At 39.6% G+C, this 24,699-nt stretch overlaps 1 pseudogene; it reads right to left on the bottom strand.

Moving 5' to 3' along the window:
* Window positions 1-1,776: 1,776 nt before the first annotated feature.
* Window positions 1,777-14,013, bottom strand: LOC123807032 (annotated as a pseudogene).
* Between the last annotated feature and the right edge of the window lie 10,686 nt (window positions 14,014-24,699).

Here is a 24,699-nt window from a genome sequence, read left to right as displayed (position 1 = left end):
AATAGAACAGCACTGTTTTTGGTCTTTATCAGACGAATAATAGTGAAGAATATGAATTTTGAAGATTATCATAAACTCATGTGGTTACATATAAGGTAAATAACAAAGTACTTCTATAAATCTACATATCAGGTAGTAGGATTTTCCAGTTTGGATTTAGGAAAAGAGTAAGTTTGTATATAAAGCTATTCTTTAAAACACACTGAAAGCTAGTCACTAACTTTGTTGCTAAAGCTCAATCCAAGGAGATATGCAAACTGGAACCAGTTTTTAATCAAAGAAACTTCTTAAAGTATCTGAATTCTCCAAGGAAGCTACCTGTATATATGTGCTTTGTATTCTTATTAAGATTTGGTATTGTTAGCTTTAGGTTTGGAACTTCTAATCATTGATATTATATTCTTGGCACTTTGGTTAACTTGTTTATTAATTTCAAATCAGTTTGGTACGAGGTTTTCCAAGTGTGGAAGGTAAGTCCCCTCCCCCACTCCCTTACAGAAAAAGAAAATGATCATATGGATTTTTTAGAGAAATAGAGAGTCTGACAAAGGAGTTTATGAACAGTTGCCTGGACAACTAAATTAGCTCATCTATCATTAACCTTCATTAATAGATAACCTATAGGCCTCTTACTTGTGATTTTGACAAGCAATATAATTTACATTGTGAGAAAATTATTCACCTTATAACAAACTGAACTTTATACTTGTGAATTTCTGTAAATGACTAAAAGTTGTTTAATTCACTTCCACATTTTATGGAGGAAAAAAAATCCAAGTCACATGCATGCCTGATATTATATATACATTATGTACACTCTGTCAGCTGTTATTGAAGGCTCTGATCCAATTAGTTTATTTCTAAATAATATTAATAGTGAAGGCAGTATAAGCACAAATTCAGCTCAAAACTACTTAAAATACTTTAAAAAAGGGTAAATATGGCACATAAAGACCTAAATGGATTCTGTTTAAAAACAACAGCCATAGAGTCCTAATTCTGTCCACTGTAGATTATATGAGGACAAACATGTTTGCATTATGCTTAGCTAATTAGCCAGTCATCTGTGAGAAGGTATTGGCAATGTTTTCAGGTACTTAATTTGGTTACTTATTTTATTATGACTGTGAGACTAAAACTATGAATTGATCTGTGACTGGACAATGTCATGTTGTTTAACAGGCCCCCCCACAATTTGTGCCTACATCTCTAGAAGTTCATTTCCAGGTAGATGTCCTCAGGTGTATGAGTGTAGTGAGGAAGGTGTGGGGAAAGGCTAACTGATTAGATTTGAGGTAGTGAATTGGGAACCAGGTTCATAAAGAATGCTGGCATGTAGACAAAGTGAATCTAACATTATAAGCAAGCTTTGGACAGAACAAAGTAAATCCCTCAGTTCACAGAAAACTCCAGGCAGATTCATTTTCCAGGGATTTTAGTTCTAAGGAAGAAGCAGCTGGGCAGGCTACGAAGAAGCTACCCTGTCAACAAACTATAGATACATTTTTATCACACTGTTGCTATTAGTTTCAAAGGAAAAAGTTTTTGTTATGAATGGTAACAATATTGCATTCTTCAGTTTTCCTTCCCTTTGATTTAACTTGAGTGGAAGAGAAAACAATACCACATACAGGGAAAAAAGAGTAGCTTTTCTTTTTTTAAAGTACCCTTTTTAAAGCTGGTCACTCCAAGGTTCCCTGGTGTTTCTGGTAATCGGCTTGTAAAATGAGGTCTGTGATACACCCATCCACAGATTGTGCTCCTTGAGTTTCTGGGCTAAGAACAGTTACCTTGTTCCATCCAAGCTAAGACACGATTGCTTTTTGCAAGTTGGAGGCTTTCTATTTTCTTCTCTGCATATTTCAGTTGGATCTTTAGAGAATCATTATCTGCTTTCAGTACATTTATATCCTGTTCCAGCTCTTCATAGGTTGGGAGTCTGAGGTGACAGACCTTCTTCTTTGATTTTATGAGGGAGTCTTTATTATTCCACTTGACTAAAGCCCACTTTCTGACCAAGAATGGGCTGGAACAGGCAGATGTCAGACTGGGAAGAACATACAGAGTATTCTGGGCTGTCTTCCATGGGGAAGACAGTGCAAAAGGACCAGAAGGGCCTTTGCTGCAAATTCAGGGCAGTAGTTCCATCTGTGTGGTCTTGTGGGCCACGATCCTCTTCAGCCAAACAGAAATCTTCTGTGAGGACACCCCCATGAGCATGATGGTCCAGTCCTTACTTTCTTCACCTTGTTCCACAGCCTCCCCATTAGGGAGTATGAAAGGTCCTTCCTTGGGTGCATGGAGCAAATCTTTGGATCCCAGTGAGCAAAGGTTGAATGTTGGCCCTACAGAGGTGCTGTTCTCTATGGAAGCTACTGAGTTCTTGGCATGCTTCTTGAACTCGAGCACAACCAGATCTTTGTATTGTTTGTGGCAGTTCATCCCACAGTCTTTACATCCATATCCTTGTTTGATCACTCCCCAGAGAAATCCAGCACAGTTGTCACAGAAAGTAGGCTTTGGGTAGGTTGTCCCCTGGAAGTTGTGAGGAAAGCCCAGACCCAGCTTGGAGTAGATTGAGCTGGCTCTCATGAAGTAGGCTGTGATCTCATCCCTGCTGATGAGGCAATCCCTGTCTTTGCCCATCACACAGAAGAAAAATGGAAAACTCACAGCATTTTTTTCAAATTCTTCCTGAGAAATATATCCATCTTGGTTGTGATCATAGTTCTTGAAGACAGAATCCACCATCCTCTGGGCATTTTTGCTTATAGTCTTTGGGTCAGATTTGGGAGATACTCCAGAGTCCCAGTCCACTACTACTGGTGGCTTTGAAGGTATTAGTGGTGGGGCTATGTGGTCCCTTGGCTCCCTGGCATTGGAAAGCTCACAGATTTCATTCTCAGTGTAGTAGAGATCTAGGGATAACTTCAGCAGGTGCACCAAGTCCTTGTTGGCCTCCAAGGTTGGGGCCACCTCTTGCAGCTGGACCAGTTCATTGATACGATTGTAAAGAGCCAGCAGCTTATGGACGTTCACCTTCCCATCCTCCAGGTAGTTAGGCATGGCTTCATACAGGGAGGATCCCCAGGATGGGGATCTTAAAGTGGGTACACTCCCTGTAGGCTCACTGGTAGTTGTCATAGTTTCTGCAGGAGGACAGCAGCTTGGTCATCTGACCCAGGACCTTATTGATTTCATGTAGGATGTGTGAACTTGTATCCTTGAGCTTGGAGATTGAGCTGTGACATAGGCCTCCTGTCACAGCCATCAAAGTATTGAAATTCTGTAGTTGGTGGAGCTTCTGGGCCACCTGGATGAACTTGATGAAGATTTCAGCTCACAACTGCGGGGTGGGGCAGCTGAGCACCATCAGCCGCACCCACTGTGAGATGCCATTGCACAGGGCTATGAACCGCTCCATGGTGGGGTTCTCCTTCATGCAGCTGTTCACCAGGTAATACTGGTAGTCAGAGAAGGATATCCTCTGGAAGGACTTGAACTCAAGGTAGGTGAGGTGCTCCGACAGCTCTTCTGGTTCCAGATGGTCAAGGAGCAGGGAGACTTTCTGTTTTTTTGATGTTTGATTTTATCCTTTGAGTAAGTTTCCTGGACCAGTCATGGAAATTGATTTGAATTGTGTCTATCAGGTGGCAGTGTATCTCCTCTCCCTTAGCTTTCACTAGTTCCTGAAACTCCTCCATAGTGTTTGTCAAGCTGGTGTCCATCTTAAACATGATCCAGAACTCTGTTATCCAATACCTCACAAAATAGAAGATCTTCAGGCAAAGCCCTGGTGAATTCTTTGCCAAGGCCTCCTTATATAGGATGATCACTTTTCAGAGCAGCTCGGCAGAGGAAATGATAATTCGATGCAATGTCAGCATGACTTGCAACAGCTGATTACTTCGACATAGGTTGCCATCTGCATCAAAGGACTGAATGCAGCTATCGATGAGATCGTCCAGGCTGGCTCCTTTGGCCAAATGTCCCAGAGACACTATCATTCAGAACAGGGTGATCTGGGCCAGACTGGGATGGGAGGGGATGGGGCTGCTGGATGTCTTTGCCTCTAGTTTTGCTTCAGGGGCAGTTCTGCAGCCCATGGGGTTTCCGTGGAGCTTCTCTCGCCTTGCCCAGGGTTCCCAAGGCCTTGGCTGCGCTTGTGAGCCGCTTCACCTAGCGCAGCTAGATGGGTTCAGCAGGGCACATCATATCACCACCGCCACTGCCCGTGCTGCGGCTAGCATGTCCCTTTGCCCTGGGCCTCTCTACCTCCAGGCCACGCACTCGCTGCTCTCGGTTTCCTTAGGGTTTTATCCTCTATGCTAATCTCATCTCTCCTGAGATGAATTTATTCCATCCCTTGGGTCTTACTTTCACACCTATATTAGACTTTCTTTAGGAGATTCATAACTCTGTTGGCTATTAAAATTGCTCTAAAGCCTAATTTAAAAAGAACCCTTCTCTATGGAACTTTCTTATTTTCCCAACTTGATGTACTTTCTCATTTTTTTGAACCTCCACAGGATTTTCCCTCACCTCTTAGCTGACACTCTTTATATCAAACCTTGTTTGGTAGCTGTTTGTGTACTTGCCTTATTCCTTCTAGTAGATTGTAAGTTCCTGAAAGCCAGAACTTTGTCTTTTTTATCATTGCAGTTTTTAGAATTGAATACAGTGCCATGTCCATGATAGGGGATCAATACTTATTGAACAACTATTTTCACAATAAGATGAAATCTGATTCCATCTTTTAAAATTTTCCCAAGTGGAGGACTTTTTTGAGCCATGTATCACTATTAGACAGTGACAGGTCTCTTTTCCTTATGAAGCTACTGCAGATTGAGGGTTACAGTTGGATCTCTGCAGCAGATGTTATGAAACATTCTTCCTCAGTTTGGGCAGAGCAAATCTACGAACTCTCTTGAAACTATTTCCGTATTTGCACTAAATGAGATCCAGTTCCAAAAAGAGGCCAGCCTGACTCAGGCAGGCCAGATTTTCATATGGTAGACACTGAGTTCTGAGCCACAGATCTGGGTCCAAACAGCAGCAGCTAGAGGGAATCCATGCCACTATCAGGGAAACCTCTAATTATATCCATCTTGCTTGTTGCTTGCCTATCTGCAGGACCCATGCTAACCTGCACACAAGTCCCTCTGTTCTCTGCCCAAACACATGGCCATTGGCCTATTACCCCAAACATTGGCCTGCCTGCTGGCACTAACAAAGCTCTCATCACTCCTTAAAATATAGGTTGATAGTTACTTGTCCTCCAATACAAAAACCTTATAAATCTTATTTTCCTTGTTGCTACTCTTTACTTGTTATTTTGTGTGAACATAACATGTTTAATTTTAATATGTATTTGCTTAATACCTACTCAATATATATTTATTGACCTAGATTGTTTATATTACACTGTAAATTCCTAGAGGATAAGAATGAATGTGCTTAGCTCAACTTGATGAATTCCTATCTCAGCATCATTTGAAATGTGAACTTAGTGAGTGAAAATATCTCTGATGATAATTTAACACAATTTGCTGGGCTCGGATCTGAATATATCAGTCTTTAAAATCTATGTTGATTTATTAGCAGTGCAAATATAGTCTGTGTTCTCATGATCTCATTAAAATTGGTATGACTTTGCAACAATAACTGATAGGCATCTTTTATCATATTGAAACCCTAGAATGTGGTGAGGGTGGTATACTTAGTAAAAAATAAGTAACTGCAATGTAACAAGACAGAATATATGTGCCTTGATGATGGCAGTGGCAACATGTTCTCTCAAAGGAAGCAGGGGTTATGTCTGGCAGGGTTTTAGGAAAAGACTTTTGAAGGACTTAAGATAAAATCAGTTTTGTGATTTAGATTGGGGTTCTCTTGGCTGACCTATGGAAGATGAATCAGAAGAAGACAAGAATTAAAATAGGGGATACCAATCAGAAAAACAATTTAAATAGCAACCCTTGATATCTGGCCTGATACTCACAACCTGTTGGACATAAACAATCTCACAGAATACCAACATGAGGGAATGTTATTCTGAGAACATAATAAAGTGAAGCAAAACAAGTTCACTTCAGAATTTTGCCTAAGCCCAGGTAAAAACAAGGTTACTGTACCACGCACAAAATACCAAACATCTTCCTCTTTTTGCTAAAATGTGTTGCCCATGCTTCTTTATTAATTATGGATTTATTTCCACTCTAGTCTGTCTACCATATACACACAATTTACAGAAATACCCAATCATAAAATTACCCATGTTTTCTGACAGCATCCAATCCAGAGTGAAGTCCTACTTATTAAGATCAACTAAATCTGAATCCTGTAATAAGTTATTTTAACACACTCTTACTGGAATAACCCATGCTTCCCCACAGTATGTGTTCTGCCCCACTTCAATGAGTAATAAACCCAACTTATTCAACTACTGATGTGCCCCTGATAATCTTTGGCTAGAGGACATTGAAACTAGTAAGAGTGTTACAGGTATATATACAAACATTGGCGAAGGCATGGTATATCACCAGTAACTCTAACAGTGTTTGGCACATACATAGACACCCAATAAATATGTATTGTATGGATGAATGACAGGATAATTGGTAGAGAACTTTCCAGAAAACATAGAAGGGGTTGGAATCGGGAGCAAATGGTAAAAGGTGGTTAATCAGAAAAGTTACATGTCTTCCTCTGTAGTGAATTCAGAGACACCATCCCATTTAATCCTAGGGTCTTTCCCTAGAATCACTTGAAGTTTTCTGCTATCTCATCATGGATAATGTGATCTAGCTCAGAATTGAGAATAATATTATCACCATAGATTTCTTTGAGTAACAGAAACATCATCATCTAGAGAACGTTTGTGAGTTGATTAACTTCAAATGTTAATGTTTTTAATGTTTCACTTGTGCAGCATTTCTTATCAATGGAGCTGCCATGATTTTGTAATTTTGTGAAGAACTTCATGACAATCTCAATTGGCCACTGATAGACTGGATTGCCTCGGAATGTACTGATTTCCCACCCTGGCCGGTGTGGTTCAGTGGATTGAGTGCCGGCCTGTGAACCAAAGGGTTGCTGGTTCGATTCCCAATTAGGGCACATGCCTGGGTTGCGGGCCAAGTTCCCAGTAGGAGGTACATGAGAGGCAACCATATATTGATGTTTCTCTCCCTCTCTTTCTCTGTCCCTTCCCTCTGTCTAAAAAAAATAAATAAATAAAATCTTTTTTTTTTTTTTAAGAATGTACTGATTTCCTTATCACTGAAGGAGTGTTCATGCATAGGCTAGCTGACCTCTTGCTTAGGATAAAATACTTGGAACCTAGGCTACATGTAAGAGTTGAATTAGATAAATTTGAAATGTCCATTGTAACTCAGAGCTTCTAAGATTCTGCTAATGCTTGTCCAAATAGTACCATTTCCCATTTTAAAAGCAATTGTATTTTCAGGGTTGTCATCTCAAATTTTCATTTGTTTGACTTAAAACTTTTGATATCAGAAAACAAATTGAAGACTTTGACAACATGTCATATGCAAAGGAGTTTATATTATGACAAATACTCTAAATAGTCTTTCCTAAGGCTGTGGGGTGAGCGAGGGAGGGAGGGATGGAGGGAGGGGGGGGAGAGAGAGAGAGAGAGATTGATTTTGACTGAAAATGAACTGCTGAATTTCATTTGCTTTCTACTAACAACTTAGGATTTCACCCATACCAAGAAACACTAGACCGATTGAGGATTTTTACTTTTCACAAAGAAAGATTACTGCCAAGAAGCCATTTGTATTTGTCCAGTGATACATAAAACTGGTTGTTCTCTCAAGGACCATCACGTTTATAGTTTCAGGAGCCTGTTTTGTGAATTCCATTGGATATTTTTACCAATGCAAACTGACTGGCCTTCCAGACAAGCCTGCTGGCTTCTAGGTGTCTAGTGAGGAGAACAGTATGAGGCTGAGGTGGCCAAATAAATAAAATGTACACAATGACTAAAGGAAGGTAGTTAGAAGAGCTATGCTATGGAGACCCTTTTACCCCTAAATCTGGTAGTCTCCATCTAACCCTAGCTTAGAATACAATATTTTTCAAAAGCTATAATCTTGGATAAAATATAGAGGAATGTTTTGATAGAAAATCAAGAATCTTATGATGTGGTCTGTGTCTCAGATAAAAAGTCAGTATGATGACACTTCACCAACACAGTGCACTCCTTAGCATTGCCATGTCTTTCTCCTGGATTCTTTAAAGCTGCTTGGGTAAGTCCAGATCCTATAATGAATTGAACTACTAATACATTTTCCTCTCTAGTGATCTGAGACTTTATGACTGTTGTTACAACATATAATCATGCAGGATTAAATAATATTTATTGAGTGGTTATATATAGTACACAGTCTACAAACTATCCTCACACTAACTAGGCAAGGCTGGTAACATTGTTGCCATTTTACAGATGAGTGAACTGGTGCTCAGGTTAAGTGACTTGCCCAAGGACACAGAGATATTAAATAGAAAATCTAAGATTTCATTCCTGTTTAGCTCCAAAGAGAGTCTTTTCACTCCATTATTTGTTTATGAATTAATTAATGACAGCTCTAACTACTGTGATTTTATATTTAAATCACCCCATTTGATTTTTTCCTTTGGTTAAATTGACTACATAATTGTCCAACATGGTGTAAGCCTACTGAATATGAGCCTATATATATTCACATTCTTAATTGAAAGACATAGTCTTACTGTAAAGATGGTTTTTCAAGCTAACATTATTTTTTGCCACTGGTTAAATTTTAAGCTTGTGATAAAATATAATCAATATTAGCATTGGCTGATTGGTCCCAGGTTTTTAGCTTTTCAACAGCTCAGAAGTCCTGAACTTGAACTCCTGAACATTTTTCCTCTCCCTATCACTTTGTCCCCTCTAGGGACTCATTACATGGGTTGCAGGCTGGACACTGAACAACTCTAGGGAGTACCATTCATGTCATAGTCTGTGAATGACATCACCTTCCTTTCTCCTCCACTTATTTTCTGAACATACTTATTTTGTTTAGGTTGTGTGTACACATACTTGTGTGTATGTACACACATGAGAAAAGAGGATCATCTGACAGAAAAATGAAGAGCAAGTGATGATGCTTACAACATTAATTAGGAATTGTACTGTCAAATAATGTAGGAAATATGGCACCTGAAAGTTTAAACTCTGACACTAAATCTACCTCAGACCTAAAAATAAAGAAAGTGGCAAAAAAAATTATGAATTCTCTTGAATATTCTGTTCTTGAAAACTCAGACACAGATATATTCAGTCAGGTCAGCAGCTTGTTTCTGGTGTTGATTGACATGTTTTGAGATTTTAATTTTGTCAGAAGAGAGGGAAGGATAAGAAAATGCTGACTAAAGTTTTCTCCTTGACCTAAAATACAAAAAGATTCCCACTAATAAATGGCTTCCTGATCTGAAGAACTGCAAGCATTCCTTCTAGAAAACATTTTAGATTAGGTCTATGGGACAGAATCAAGAAGTTGATCAACCATACACCTAATTAGTTTCCACCACTGGAGTCTTTGAAAGGAAGTAATTGGATGCCCTAGAGGTATACTGTTTTCTGTCCAAAGATGGAGGAACAATGGCAGTGATAAAGGCCATGTGGAGAAAGCTAAATGCAAAGCAAATGGCATTACAGGAAATTCAGATAAAGTAAAAGAAGAAAATTATGTGTCATTTGGATGAGACAGGTTTTCTCCATGTGGGGTATAGAAATGTCAGGGCACTTAAGATTTCCATTTTGAATGTCTTCCTTTAAGAGTCTGTATTGGTTTGTTAAGGCTGCCATTATCAAAATCCCCCAAACACTCAGCCCATAATAGAGTCCATTTAGAGTTCTTAGATGTGATGATGTCTTCAAATATGAAAAATATTGAAGAAAAATATATTGTACCTATAATTAAAATCATATTTAGGTATCATTTTTAGAAAGTCACTTATATTCAGCATATGAAGAAAGGCCCACTCCTAGCATTTGCAGAGCCTGGAACAAGAGTACAAATGGAGGCCCATATATCATTTTATATAAACTGATATTAAAAATTTTTAAATCATACTAACATGCTATTAAATGAAATGCATTCTATTCTTCCACTTTGGCAAATCTGCCTTCATAACAATATTGAAGGTAGGGTCCAATTTAGACTCCTCAGACTGCTCAGTACTCTGCACCTGACGATGATGGTACATTTTTCTTCCCAATCCAGCTAAGCCCCACCTCAGGATGGGTTTCCTGCAGAAGCATGTGGATACTCCAGACCATGTGTTCAAGTTTCTTATGAATGTCCATGCTTTAGGATCCCCTAGATCTAGGTGTTCACATGCCTTGGTATGGTGGGCTCTTGGAGCACAGGCCTCAAGAAGATACATGAGTAGACCTTGGAAGCAGGCTGAGGTCACTTGGGAAGTGAATTCTTGTGTCCTGGATACCTAAATTGATATCTAAAAGGGCCAAGCATGGGATTCAGGGGAGCACTTTCTCTTAGCTCTGTGAACACTTCAGCTTTTGGGAAGGGGCATAGCCAGAGAGGAACTAGAACAGAATTAGTTGTGTAAACCAGGGTGGTCTAATGGACAAGGCACTGTGAAAACCAGGCCAGAGCTCTGCTATTCTTCAACTGTGAGACCAAGGTATTTACCCTTTGATCCCTCTAAGATGGTTTAACAACATCCCAGTTAAGTGGAACATGATGCTGATACTAGGCAGGGACCAGGGGCATTTGTGTGTCACCCTGTGATGAGGAAACCAAACATAATCAGGCAAGAACAGATAAGTCAAAAAATTATCTTCAAGCAGTAAGCCACATTGAGAAGCATGCCATTGTTCCTGCTTTATTGAGACATTGAAAGCTAGGAAGAGGACCCCAGGTTTTCTCCAAAAGTCTTGGTCTATGTGACTGGATTAGTCCCTAACATCTGCCAGAGACACCCTCTGGAACTCATCCCAGGTCCTGTTGTGTTCTCATAACAGAAATGTGGGGTATGAATGCAGCTGGAAAAATAGAGAGGACTAAGGAGAAAGAATTTAGCAGTGTGGCTCCAGCCAGTTCTGGCAAAGGGTCAGGCACTAGGTCTTGCAGACAACTCTGCTGCTCTCAAGGTGTGCTCAGGAGTGGATTGCAGGTTGATAAATCTCCAGCCCTTATCCCACCCAGGAGCAATGGCCCAGAAACTAGGTCAGTCCCTCTGTTCTCATTTATACTGGAAAAGTAAACTTCAGGAAGTTGGGTTTCCAAGCTACTGTCTAGTGGGTTATGGGTTATGCACACCAGTCACTTGGCAGAGAGCTATTTCTTTAAATTATTTTTTAATTTATTTCTTTTTAGAGAGGGTAAGGAAAGGAGAAAGAGAGGGAGAGAAATATCAATGTGTGGTTGACTGTCACATGCCCCCTACTGGGGACCTGCCCTGCAACTCAGGCATGTGCCCTGACTGGAAATTGAGCCAGTAACTCTTTGGTTTGCAATCTGGCACTCAATCCACTGAGCCACACCTGCCAGGGTGCAGAGAGCTATTTCCTTGATACAACATGAATCTGTTGGTTTCTGCTTTCTCAGTTAGTTTCCTTGGCCTGAATCCAATCAAGAGGATGACTGACTCTGAGAAAATGAAATGCATGAGTGAGCAAAGCTATCCCTGCTAAGTCCAGCTTCTGGCTTTTCCCTCTCTCTCTCCTTTTTCTTTTGCCATTTCTCTCTCACCTTTCTCCCTTTTCTCTCACCTTCACCTTTCTCCTTCCCTCCTTTCCTCCCTCTTTTTGACTCCCATCCCCCTCTTCTTCTCTCTCCTTCACTCCCTGTTTCCCACCACCTCTCCTTTCCTCTCTTTCTTACTACTTCCCTCTCTCCTTCCCACCTCACCTCCTCTCCTCCCTTACTTTCTCTCTCTCTTTTCTCTCTTCCCACTTTCTTTCAAACTCTCTCTCTTCCCACTTTTTCTCCTCTCTTATTTCCCCCTCTTGCTCTTCTCTCCTTTCCCCTCACTCTCATCTACTCATTGCCTCTCCCCCATCTCTTTCACTTCTTTTTTTTCTAATTCCTTATAGGAATTATTGCTAGTCAATTGATTATCTAAATTTAAAAATGTTTGAGTCTGATGTTTATTATGATTCCATTAGAATACAACTTTCTTTTCAACCATTTTCATGCAGTGAAACAAAAAGAGAACAGCATTATTTCCAACAAAGAGTTAGATCAGATCCCTTACTTTTCTATCCACACCACATTCACATTTACCCTGAGATTCAAGGGACAAACTCACAATGATATATTAGAAAAATCTGCTTATATCTTTATTAATGTTTTTCCCCTCTCAGCTCTGGATGGGGCCTCATGGGGGAGCTGCTATTTCAATATAGATAAGAGTGTACTTTTGTTTAACAATGAGTGACTTTTACAGATAACAAAGAAGCTTGACTTTTTTTACAGAGAAAAAGGTTCTCAATCGTTATTTTCTTGTAGATGTCTTTATTTTGTTCACCACAAGAGCCCACAAACACATTATAAACAAGTTTAGAGATCCATTTTGCCTTAGCAAAATAAAATCTCAAAATGAACAATAAGATATTCATACTGGAAAAATTTTACTTGTTGAACATTCAAATCAAAGACAATTCAAGTATTTCTTTTCTTCTACAGAGGGATTTCACATGTAACATCCTCACAAGAAGAGTTCATTATATATTAATTTTGTAATCATAGCTACACCAGATATGTACATTTAAAAAAACAGGATAGGAAAATAAAATGAATTTTGTGGGTATAACTTGCAAATTAATTTATATATACAGATCTTGTAAATTTCTTTTACTGTTCTTGTGATTGATTCCTAGTTTCATAGCCTTGTGGTCAGAGAAGATGCTTGATATGATTTCAATCTTCTTAAGTATATTGAGACTTGTTTTGTGTCCTAACATGTGTTCTATCCTAGAAAACATTCCATGTGCCCTCGAAAAGTATGTATATTTTGCTGCTTTGGGGTGCAATGCTCTGAAGATATCAATTAAATCCATTTGATTTAGTATATCTTTAAGGCTGCTATCTCTGTTGCTTTTCTGTCTGGGAGATCTATCCAGTAAAGTCAATGTGTTGTTAAAAGTCCCTACAATGACTGCACTTCTATCTATCTCTCCCTTTATGTCTATCAAGATTTGCTTCACATGTTTAGGTGCTCCTATGTGGGGTGTGTAAATGTTTACTAGGGTCATATCCTTTTGTTATCATTATGTATTGTCCTTTTCATTGTGTAGTGTTCTTCGTTGTCTCTTACTACATATACCCTTGGTTTTGAAGTCTGTTTTGTCAGATATAAGTACTGCATGAAATATCTTTTTCCATCATTTTAGTTTCTGTGTATCTTTCCACCCGAGATGGGTCTCTTGGAGGCAGCATATATGTGGCTGTGTTTTCTTATCCATTCATCCACCCTATGCCTTTTGGTTGGAGCATTTAAGCCATTTATATTAAGGTGATTGATAGATGCATATGTAGTGCCATTTTATTGTTAGGCTGTTTCCATCCTTTTTTTTTTCTTTTCTTCTTTTATTTTATTATATTTTTTGTTAATAGTTGTTCAGTTACAGTTTCCTCATTACTTTCCAAGATTACTCTCCCTTGACCTACCTTGACTCATCTTCCACATTCAATCTTCCCCCACATTAACATTGTCCATGTGTCTTTTATACATGTTCCTTGACTCTTCCCCTTCATTACCCCATTGTCCTCCTCCTTCTCCTCTCCTCTGGTCACTATCAGTGTGTTCTTTATTTCCATGTCTCTGTTTCTATTTTGCTTGCATGTTGTTTTTGAGTAGGTTCCATTTATAGGTAAGATCATATGCTATTTGTCTTTCATCACATGGCTTATTTCATTTAGCATAATATTTTACGGTTCCATCTACATTGTTGCGAATGGTAGGAATTATTCTTTCTCCTGTGTAGTATTCCATTGTGTAAATGTACCACAGTTTTTTGATCTATATATTTACTGATGGGCATTTAGGCTGTTTCAAGCACTTGGCTATTGTAAATAATTCTGCTATGAACATTGGGGTGTATAAGTTCTTATGAATTGGTATTTCAGAATTCTTATTTTGAATGTATCTTAAAAAACACAATTTATTTAATCCAGTATATTTTGATAGTTGCATTCTTATTTATTATTATTTTTATTGTTGTTCAAGTATATTTGTCTCCTTTTCACCCATCATGTCCTGTTGCCCGACTCATCTGTGCCTCCCATGCTCCAACCCACCTCCTTTGGCTTTGCCCATGTGTTCTTCATACATATTCCTTGATGTCCCACCCCATCATTCCCTATTATCCCTCTCCCTCTTTCTCTTTGATTACTCATATTGTTCTTTACTTCAGTGCCTCTGGTTGTTCTTTATTTCAGTGTCTCTGTTTGTATTTTACTTGCTTTTTTTGTTTTGATCATTAGGTTACACTTATAAGGGAGATCATGTGGTGCTTATCTTTCACAGCTTGGCTAGTTTCTCTTAGCAAAATGCTCTCCAGATCCATCCATGCTGTCATGAAGGGTCGGAGTTCCTTCTCTCTTTCTGCTGTGTAGTATTCCGTTGTGTAAAATGTACCATAGTTTTGATCAACTCATTTACTGATGGGCACTTAGGTTGCTTCTGGCATTTGGCTATTGTGAATTGTATTGCTATGAATGTCGGGGTGCATTGGTTCTTTTGAATTGGTGTTTCAGTATTCTTAGTGTATAATCCCAGCAGTGGAATTTCTGGGTCAAAAGGTACTTCCATTTTTAGTTTTCTGAGAAAATTTCATACTTTTTTTTGTACAGTAGGTTCACTAGTCTGCATTCCCACCAACAGTGCTGTAGGGTTCCCTTTTCTCCACAACTTTTCCAACACTTGTTGTTTGTTGATGATGGCCATTCTCACTGGTGTGAAGTGGTATCTCATTGGGGTTTTAATTTGCATCTCTCTCATGGTTAGTGATGTTGAGATCTTTTGATATGTCTCTGGGCCCCCTGTATGTCCTCCTTGGAGAAATGTCTGTTCAAGTCTTTTGCCCAATTTTTAATTAGATTGTTTGTCTTCCTGGACTGAAGTTGACTGAGTTCTTACATGCTTTGGAGATCAGACTCTTGTCGTAGGTATAATCTGCAAATATATTTTCTCATATAGTTGATTCTACTTTCATTTTAATGCTGTTTTCCTTAGCTGTGCAGAAGCTTTTAATTTTTATGAGATTCCATTTGTTTATTCTTTCCTTTATGTCTGTTGCTTAGGAGACATATCAGTGAAAACATTGCTGCATGAAATACCTGAGATTTCCCTGCCTATGTTCTCCTCTAGGACTTTTATTGTGTCGTGACTTATATTTAAATCTTTTATCCACCTTGAATGTATTTTTGTGTATGGTGTAAGTCAGTGGTTGAGTTTCATCTTTTTTGCATGTAGCTGTCCACATCTCCCAACACCATTTGTTGAAGAGTCTATTTTTACTCAATTTTGTGCTTCGGCATCCTTTATCATATATTAATTGACCATAAAGTCTTGGGTTTATTTCTGGGTTCTCTATTCTGTTCTATTGTTCTGTGTGTCTGTTCTTATAACAGCACCATGCTATTTTGATTACAGTGGCTTTGTAATAAAGTTTGTTATCAGATATTGTGATCCCTCCTACTTTGTTTTTTCTAAAACTTGCAATGGTTATTTGGGGTAATTTATGGTTCCATATAAGCTTTTGAAATGTTTGTTGTATATGTGTGAAATACTTCATTGGTATTTTAATAGGTACTGCATTGAAATTATAAAATGCTTTATGTAATGTGGACATTTTGATGATGTTGAATGTTCCAATCCACGAACATGACATATGCTTCCTTTTGTCTGTGTCTTCCTTAATTCATTTCTTCAGTTGTTGTGTAGTTTTTACCTCCTTGGTAAGGTTTATTCCTAGGTAACTTATTTTTCTTGTTGCTATAGCATATGGGATTTTTTATTGATTTCTGATTCTGATGTTTTGTTGTTGGTGTATAAAAATGCCTTTGACTTATGAATATTAACTTTGAACCCTGCTGTTTTGCTAAATTTACTTGTTAAGTCAAGTAGTTTTTTGGTGGAGTCTATAGTATTTTCTATGTACACTATCATATCATCTGCAAACAGTGACAGTTTTAGTTCCTCCTTTCTGATTTGGATGCCTTTTATTTCTATTTCTTATCTGATCACTGTAGCTAGCACTTCCAATACTGTATTGAAAGAAGTGTGAAAGCAGACATCCTTGTCTTGTTCCTGATCTTAGTGGGAAAACTTTTAGTTTTTGCTGGTTGAGTATGATGCTGGCTGTAGGATTCTCATATATGGTCTCTATGATGTTGAAGAATGCTCACTCTACTCTCACTTTGCTGAGTGTTTTTATCATAAATGAGTGATACACCTTATCAAATGATTTTTCCACATCTTTGATATGATCATGTGATTTTTGTTTTTCCTTTTGCTTTTGTGATGTATTATGTTTATTGATTTGTGAGTATTTTGCCACCATTCCATCCCTGACATGAATCTCACTTGATCATGGTTTATGAACTTTTTAATGTATTGCTAGATGTGGTTTGCCAATATTTTTTTGAGGAGTTTCTCATCTATGTTCATCAATCATATTGGCTGATAGTTTTCTTTCTTTGTTGTATCATTATCTGATTTTGGAATTAGGGTGATGCTGGCTTTGTAAAAGGGGTTTTGGAGTCTCCCCTATTCTTGGATTTTTTTTGGAATAATCTGTGAAGAATAGGGGTTAGCTCTTCCTTAAATGCCTTGTAAAATTCTCATGTGAAAACACCCAGTCCAGGGCTTTTCTGTGTCAGATGTTTTTTTGTTTACTGCTTCTATTTCATCAGCTACTATTGGCCTATTCAGGCTTTTTGTTTTTTCTTCATTCAGTTTTGGGAGATTATATTTTTCTAGAAATTTGTCGATTCCACACTGATGTTGAAATTTCTTGACATATAGTTGTTCATAGTAATTTCTTACAATACTTTGTATCTCTGCAGTATCAGTTGTGATCTTCTTCTTTCATTTCTGATTGTTTATTTGGGTCCTGTCTCTTTTTTTTTTCTTGATGAGTCTGCTTCAAGACTTGTTGATTTTGTTTATCTTTTCAAAGAACTAGCTCCTAGGTTTGTTGATCCTCTGGATCATTGTTTTAGTCTCTATGCCATTTAATTATGCTCTGATCTCAGTTATTTCCTTTCTTCTACTTGCTCTGGGCTTCATTGATTGTTGCTCCTCTATTCTTGTACTTATAGGATTAGGTTGTTTATTTGATACAGGCCTATCCTTTTGAGGCCAGCCTGTATCACTATGTACTTCCCTCTCATGACTGCCTTTGCTGTGTCCCATAAGTTTTGGACTCTTGTGAGTTCATTTTCATTTGTTTCAAGGAGCTTTTTGATTTGTACTTTGATATCATTATTAACCCATTCACTGCTTAATAGCATGCTATTTGATCTCTATGAGTTGTGTTTTTGAGTTATTTCCTTGAGGTTGGTTTCTATTTTCAGTCCCTTGTGGTCAGAGAAAATGCTTGATATGATTTCAATTTTCTTTAATTTGTTGAGGCTTGTTTTGTGTCCTATCATGTGGTCTATCTTTGAAAATGTACCATATTCATTTGAAAAGGATGTGTATTTTGCTTCTTTGGGATGAAAGGCTCTCTATATATCAGGTAAGTCCATTTGATCTATGACCTTTTTCAATGCCACAATATCCTTGTTGATATTTTGTTTGGAAGATCTATCCATTTTTTAGAGTGGGGTTTTAAAATCCCCTAGTATAAGTGTGTTACTGTCTATATCTTTCTTGAAGTCTTCCAAGATTTTCCTTATGTATTTGGGTGCTCCTATGTTGGGTGCATATATATTTACAATGTCTATGTCTTCTTGATGGATTCTTCCCTTGAATATTATGAAGTGTCCTTCAGTGTATATTTTTATGCCTTTTGTTCTGAAGTCTATTTTGTCCTATATAAATTTTCTATTCCTGCTTTTTTTGCTGTCTATTTCCATGGAATATTATTTTCCAACCCTTTGCTTTCAGTCTGTAGGTCTCTTTTTTTCTGATGTGGGTCTCTTGTAGGCAGCATATGTGTGGATTATGTTTTCTTATCTATTCAGCTACCTCTTATCCATTCAGTCTTTTGATTGGTGCATTTAATTCACTAACATTTAAGGTTATTGTTGACAGGTTCTTATTCATTTTTACCCTCTTGTACCTGTGTTCCTCTCTCTCTCTAACTCTTTTCCTTCCCTTTCTTATAGAAGTCCCTTTAGCATATCTTGTAGTGCTGGTTTGGTGGATGTGTATTCTTTGAGGCTTCTGTCATCTGGGAAATTCCTTATTTTGCCTTCCATTTTAGTTGACAGTGTCTCTGGGAAAGGTAGTGTTGGTTGCAGGCCTTTAATTTTCGTTATGTGGAATATTTCTTCCTTTGTCTCCTGGCTTGTAGTGTTTCTGTTAAGGAAATAGCTGCTAGCCTTTTCAGAGCCCCTTTGTATGCTCATTCTTGTTTCTCCCTTGCTGTTTTTTAGATGCTCTCTTTGTCTTGGTGTTTTAATTTTGATGTGTCTTGGAGTAGACCTCTTTGGTTCATCTTGATTGAGACTCTCTGTGCTTCATGAACTTGAGTGATTTCTTTCCTCTCCAGGCTTGTAAAGTTCTCTGTCATTATTTTTTCAAACAGGGCTTCTATAACTTGTTCCTTTTCTTCTCCTCCTTGTATTCCTATGATTTGAATGTTGTTGTGTTTCATGTTTTCTTGGGGTTCCCTTAAACTATCTTCATATTTTTGAGTTATTTTTCAAGCAGCTGCTCTACCTGGGGTTTCTTTCCACCTTGTCTTCCAGCTCACCAATTCATCCACTCCTCTGCTTCATCCAGATGGCATGTAACTCCTTCTTGTGTGTGTGTGTGTGTGTGTGTGTGTGTGTTTTATTTCAGAAGTTATACTTTCCATTCATTCCTTGTTTTTGTTTATAGTTTCTATTCCTTTTTTCACACTGTTTTAGTTCTCACTCTGTTCCTTGTAGTTTTCTGTGAGTTCCTTGAGCATCCTTATAACCATTATTTTGAATTCTATATCTGATAGTTTGCTTATGTCCATTTCATTTATTTCTATTAGTGGGGAGTCTTCCATTCCTTTTGATTGCAGAGGTTTTTTTTGTCTCCCCATTTTAAGTGACTCTTTTTTCCCCTGTGCTTCTTGATTATCTACTTGGCTATCTTTCTTTGTAGAGTGAATTTCTATGGTAGGAGTTCTATGGGATTCAGTGGTGTGGTCTCTTTGATCTCCTTGTCTGGATGCTCTAGGGTTGCCCTTTCTTCTGTTTGTATGGGCTCTCTTGTTTGGATTTTTATCTGTTGGTGGTTCCTTCATTGGTGGTTTCTCTCCTCCAGCAGGTGTATTGGTGTTCACAGCTCCCACGTAATCTTGTATGTGATCAGTGGCAGGAGGAAGGCAAAATGGGTTAAGACAGTGGGAAAGTATTTTATGGGATTTAAAGTACTAACAAATAGAGGAGAGATAGGGGATCCTTTGGATAAGTATAGCATTGACCATGATATTTTACCCATCTAGTCACTTTTTATAAAAGGTGAAAAAGAGATAAGGCTTTCATTAGAGGGGAAAAAATTGTGAGCTGAATCCAGAAAGCTGAGCACTTCTACAAGGTTAGATAATAAGATAAAGTGAGAGTAAAGGATAGAAAGTAGGCATAGTATATGAGACAATAGAGTTATCCACAACATTAATAAATCTCAGGAAAATAGTGAAATGGGCTAAGATCTGGGAGGGGTGCTATGTAGTATTTACAATTGTATGAAACAACAATTATTTACAACAGTACTGGAACACCACTAATGTGATAAAAACTATATGATTTGAATAGCAAGAATAGGAAGTACATGACTAAGAGTAGTGTGTTATTGGAACATGAGTGAAGTGAAAGAAGAAAAATTAAAATACAATATGAAAGAATGAGGAGAACCAGTCAAACAATGCAATTACACCAACAAGTAAAACAAAGAAAACTAAACAGAAAGAAGATAAATAAAAAAACCCCATAAAAATAAAGCAAAAATAGTGAAAAAATAATATAAATAAGCAATAAAATGCAAGTTCTATGGGATAGCAAAGTATAATTTGTCTCAGTTGCTCAGTTGTTGGGTTCAACCTTGTGCTCCCTCCCTGGATCTATCTCAGGTCCCTTCACAGCTCCAGGTCCTGTCCTCTCACACTTGGTGGGGGGGGGAGGAAAAAAGGCTTCTTCTGACTTTAAACCTGTCAAGCTAGTTCTACTGGTCTTCCTGGATGCTCTAGGCAGTGTTGGCTGGGCTTAGCTTTCCTCCCTTTGTGTGGTTTTGGGAGAATGGGGGCTGGGTCTGGGATGTAATATTGACATTTACCAAACCTCCTGCTCAGGTCTTCTGTGTGCTGTTGCGTCCCCAATGTCCATTTGCACCAGCCTGGCACCTCTAATCCACCAGTTGTGCCACAGGTGAGGTGCACTGACTTTGGGCAACCCACACCCCACCTCTTCCTTCTTTGCTGGCCTGGGTGCTGAGCACTTTCAAAGCCTCTTCAGGGCAGTTCAGCTCTCACACTAAATTAAGTCTCTCTGGGGACTGTTAACTCCCTGAGCCCTGCTGTCCTCCTCTGAAAAGTCCTTGTGGCCTGTTACCTCCTTCCTCTTTGCTAGCCAGCTGCCATGTGAGCCTGCTACTGGATGACCCCACTGCTACATGAGCCAGCCACCATGTGAACAAGCCAATGTGAGCCAGTGGATGCTCAAGAGTTCCTTAACCAGCAGCTGAGAGCCTATTTTTTTAAAGTAAAATCCACTTGTTTAAGCCCACCATTATTAACAAGTGCCCAGCTTTTCACTCAGCCCAACTGTCTAACCATATTGTAGACTATCCAGGTGAGGGTCAGACAAGGCCTAACTCTTCTCTCTTCTCCAGGTGTCACCCAGGCCCTAATTTCTCTGGATGACCTAGTCCGCTTCCACAGACCCAGCGGGTGAACACCACCTCAGTGCATTTCCCACTGCATCTTTATTCCCCCCAGGAACTCCAAGCGTCAAGGACTCTCTTGCGGAAGCCACTTTGTTTTCCCTGATTTGGTGAGGGAGGAAGCTGCTGATCCAGTTCTCTTCCAAAGATCCTGTGGTTGCTGCCAACAGTGGTGGTAGTTGCCAGGCTGGGAAGCACAGCATACTTGGTGCCTGCATAGGTCCCATGGACCTTACTGTCCCAATGCAATATCTTTACCATCCATTTTTCAACATCCTCTACAATTTTGGCCTCCAAACTTCATATGAGCTGAAATTCCATTGCATGTTCTCTCTGTTCCTCACAATCCAGTATGTTATTATCTATTTTTTCATATATATATATATATATATATATAATGTATTTTTCTCATTTTTAAATTATTATTCAAGTAGAGTTATGTCCATTTTCTCCTGACTACTACTCCAACCACAGCCATCCCCATGTCCCACCCTTGATCCTACCCCATTTGGCTTTGTCCATGTGTCCTTTACACATTTTCCTGATGATCCTTCCCCATTTTCCCATTATTCCCTCCCACCTCCCCATGGGTTACTGTCAGTTTGTTCTTAATTTCAATGTCTTTGGTTATATTTTGCTTGCTTGTTTGTTTTGTTGATTAGGTTATACATATAAGTGAGATCATATGGTATTTGTCTTTCACCTCCTGGCTTATTTCACTTAGCATAATGCTCTCCAGCTCCATCCATGCTGTCACAAAGGGTAGGAGCTCCTCCTCTCTTTCTGCTGTGTAGTATTGCATCATGTAAATGTACCAGTTTTTTGATGCATTCATTTACTGATGGGCACTTATGGTAGGTTGCTTCCAGCACCTGGCTGTGGTATATTGTGCTGCTATGAACATTGGGGTGCATAGGTACTTTTGAATTATTGTTTTTTGATTCTTAGGATATATTCTCAGCAGTGGAGTTTCCAGGTCAAAAGGTAGTTCCAGAAGGAAGAAGGTGGCATGATAGTGGGAGAGGAGTCCCCTTTCCCCTGCACATGGGTGGAACACCTAGCTGATCTTCTGAGGAACAGAGTGAACAGTCAATGGTATCCCAGCATATATGAAGATTGGAGGTCAAAACTGTAGAGGACATTGAAAAATCAGATGATAAGGAGAGTGCTTTGGGACAATAAGGTCCCTGGGGACTAGCACAGGAACCAGGGTGACTGCAGCCCCAGAGCCAGCACCTGCCAGGCCTGCCACAGGATTCTTAGAAGAGAGCCAGGTCAATGGCTCCCTCCCCTTCCAAACAAGTTTTGAGCAGCACCAGGAGGGACCTGGATGCTTGAAGTTGCAGGGCGAGAATAAGGAAGGCATGGAAAACACACAGGGGCAGTGTGCATCCACTGAGACTATGGATGCTAGCTGGGAAGAGTTGGTCCATGATAACCCTGACCCAGATAGTCCCCAGTCTGATTGGAGAGTTGGATTGTGTGAGAGGCCAGGCCCTTGTTTAGAGCAGCAGGCTTGAATAGGAGGAATTTTTCAAAAAGAAAAAAAAAAGACACACTCAGCAGCCGTTTAGGGAATTCTCCCACAGCAGCCACCCCTGCTTCCCCCACCTGCACCCCTGCAGCCTCCACAGCCTCAGCCATGGGACCACCTCTGCTGCCAGGACTGCGACTGTGTCTCTATCCCCAGCCACAGTTGCGGAGGGTGCCCTACCACGCCCATGACCCCAGTGGTGTGCCACTGACCCAGCACCCCCCCAGCTGCCACAGCTGCTGCCTCAACAACAGAGGCCAGCACGCACTGACATTACATCCCTGCAACTGCTCTCCTGCTGCATCAGCTGAGGCCAAGTGCTCACACCTGCAGTCCCAAGGGCATAATGTGCCTGGCCCTGCTGCACCAGCTAATGCATTAGCAGCAGCAGTGGGGGCCAACCACTCATACCTGAAGCTGCAGGGATGGTATACACCAGAGCCCGCAGCTCAGTGGTTGCCAATCCTACCCCAGCAGCTGAAGCCAAGCACTCATACCAGCAGTCCCAGGGACAAAGCATGCCTGACTCTGCTGCCTAGGGGCACCTCATGCCCATTCCCACTGTCCTGGGTGCAGCATCAGCATCAGAGGAAGCATGCATCCCCATCTGCTGTAGCAGCCACAGCAGTGCCTCAGCCCTGCAGGGATGACTGGCTCTCTAAGAGGAAGGCAGAGACACTCCAGCAGAGAAGAGCAGCAGTGCTCAGGGAGTCAGCAATGCCCAAAGAGACTTAACTCATTTTGGGGGGGGTGCTGAACTACCCTGAAGAGACTCTGAGACTCCCTAGCATCTAGGACAGCAAAGAGCAAGAAGGTGGTGTGTGAGTTGCCCCTAATTGGTGCACCTCAAACACAGTGCAACTGGCGGACTGAAGGCATAAGCTGGGTGCAGAAGGGCAGTGGGGGCCTGGCAGCAAACTAAGGAACAAGGCTGGAAGCTAGGCAACTGTGAAGAGTGTGGCTTATACGTGGCCCCCATCCCCACAAAAGCACAGAAAGGGAGAAAAGTGACACCAATCCTCCTTCAACCTGCTGTAGCCAGGAAGACCAGCAGAACTGGCTTGGCTTGTTTAAAGCCAGCAGGAGGCTTCTTTTATTTATTTATTTTTTAATTCCTTCTTCATTTCTTTCCTTCTTTCTTTTTTTTTATTCCTTCTTCCTTCCATTCTTTTCTTTAAATTCCCAAAAGTGAGATAATAAAACCTAGAGCTGTGAAAGGACCAGAGTTAGACTGAAGAGGAGTCACCCCAACAACTGAGACAGTAAGACAAATTTCATTTTGCTACCCCAGAGAACTTGCAAATTATTGTATATTTGTATTATTATTGATTTTTCATTATTTTTACATCTTTTATTTTATTAATTTTTTTAAAATTTCTTTTCTTTCTTTTTAGTCTTCTTCACATGGTTTGTTAAATTGCATTGTTTCACTGGTCTTCCTTGTTTTCTCTTCATAGTGTATTTTTAATTTTCTGTCTTTCACTTCACTTGTGTTCCAATAGCACACTACTCTAGGTCCTGTACTTACTATTCTTGTTATTCAGATCACATAGATTTGGTTATATGATTGTTGCTCCATTACTATTGTAAATAATTGTGGTTGATATAATTGTAAATACTACACAGCACCTCTCCCAGATCTTAGCTCACTTCACTGTTTCTGGAACTTTATTACTGTTGTGGTTAACTCTATTCTCTCACACACTATACCTGTTTTCCATCCTTTACTCTCACTGTATCTGGTAATTTGACTTCCCACAAGCTCACTGTTTTCTAGAACAAACTCACAATCCTGCTCCCCTCAACAAGAGTCTTATCTGTATTACACTCTTTCTAAAAAGTGGCTAGTTGGGTGAAATATCATAGTTAACATTATACATATCCAAAGGATCTCCTATCTCTTCTCTATGGGTTGGTACTTTAAATACCAAAAAAATACACTCCTGCTGTCTTAAACCCTTTTGCCTTCCCCCTCCAAATAATCACAAAAAGGAATAGCTGGGAGCTGTGAACACCAATATACCTGCTAGAAGAGGTAACCCACCAGCAAAGGAACCACT

This window comes from Phyllostomus hastatus, unplaced genomic scaffold, assembly GCF_019186645.2.
Source record: "Phyllostomus hastatus isolate PE091 unplaced genomic scaffold, TTU_PhHast_1.1 phas_scaffold_397, whole genome shotgun sequence".
Taxonomy (NCBI): domain Eukaryota; kingdom Metazoa; phylum Chordata; class Mammalia; order Chiroptera; family Phyllostomidae; genus Phyllostomus; species Phyllostomus hastatus.
Note: the sequence above shows the minus strand (reverse complement) of the source record. Positions and strands in the feature narration are given on the sequence as shown.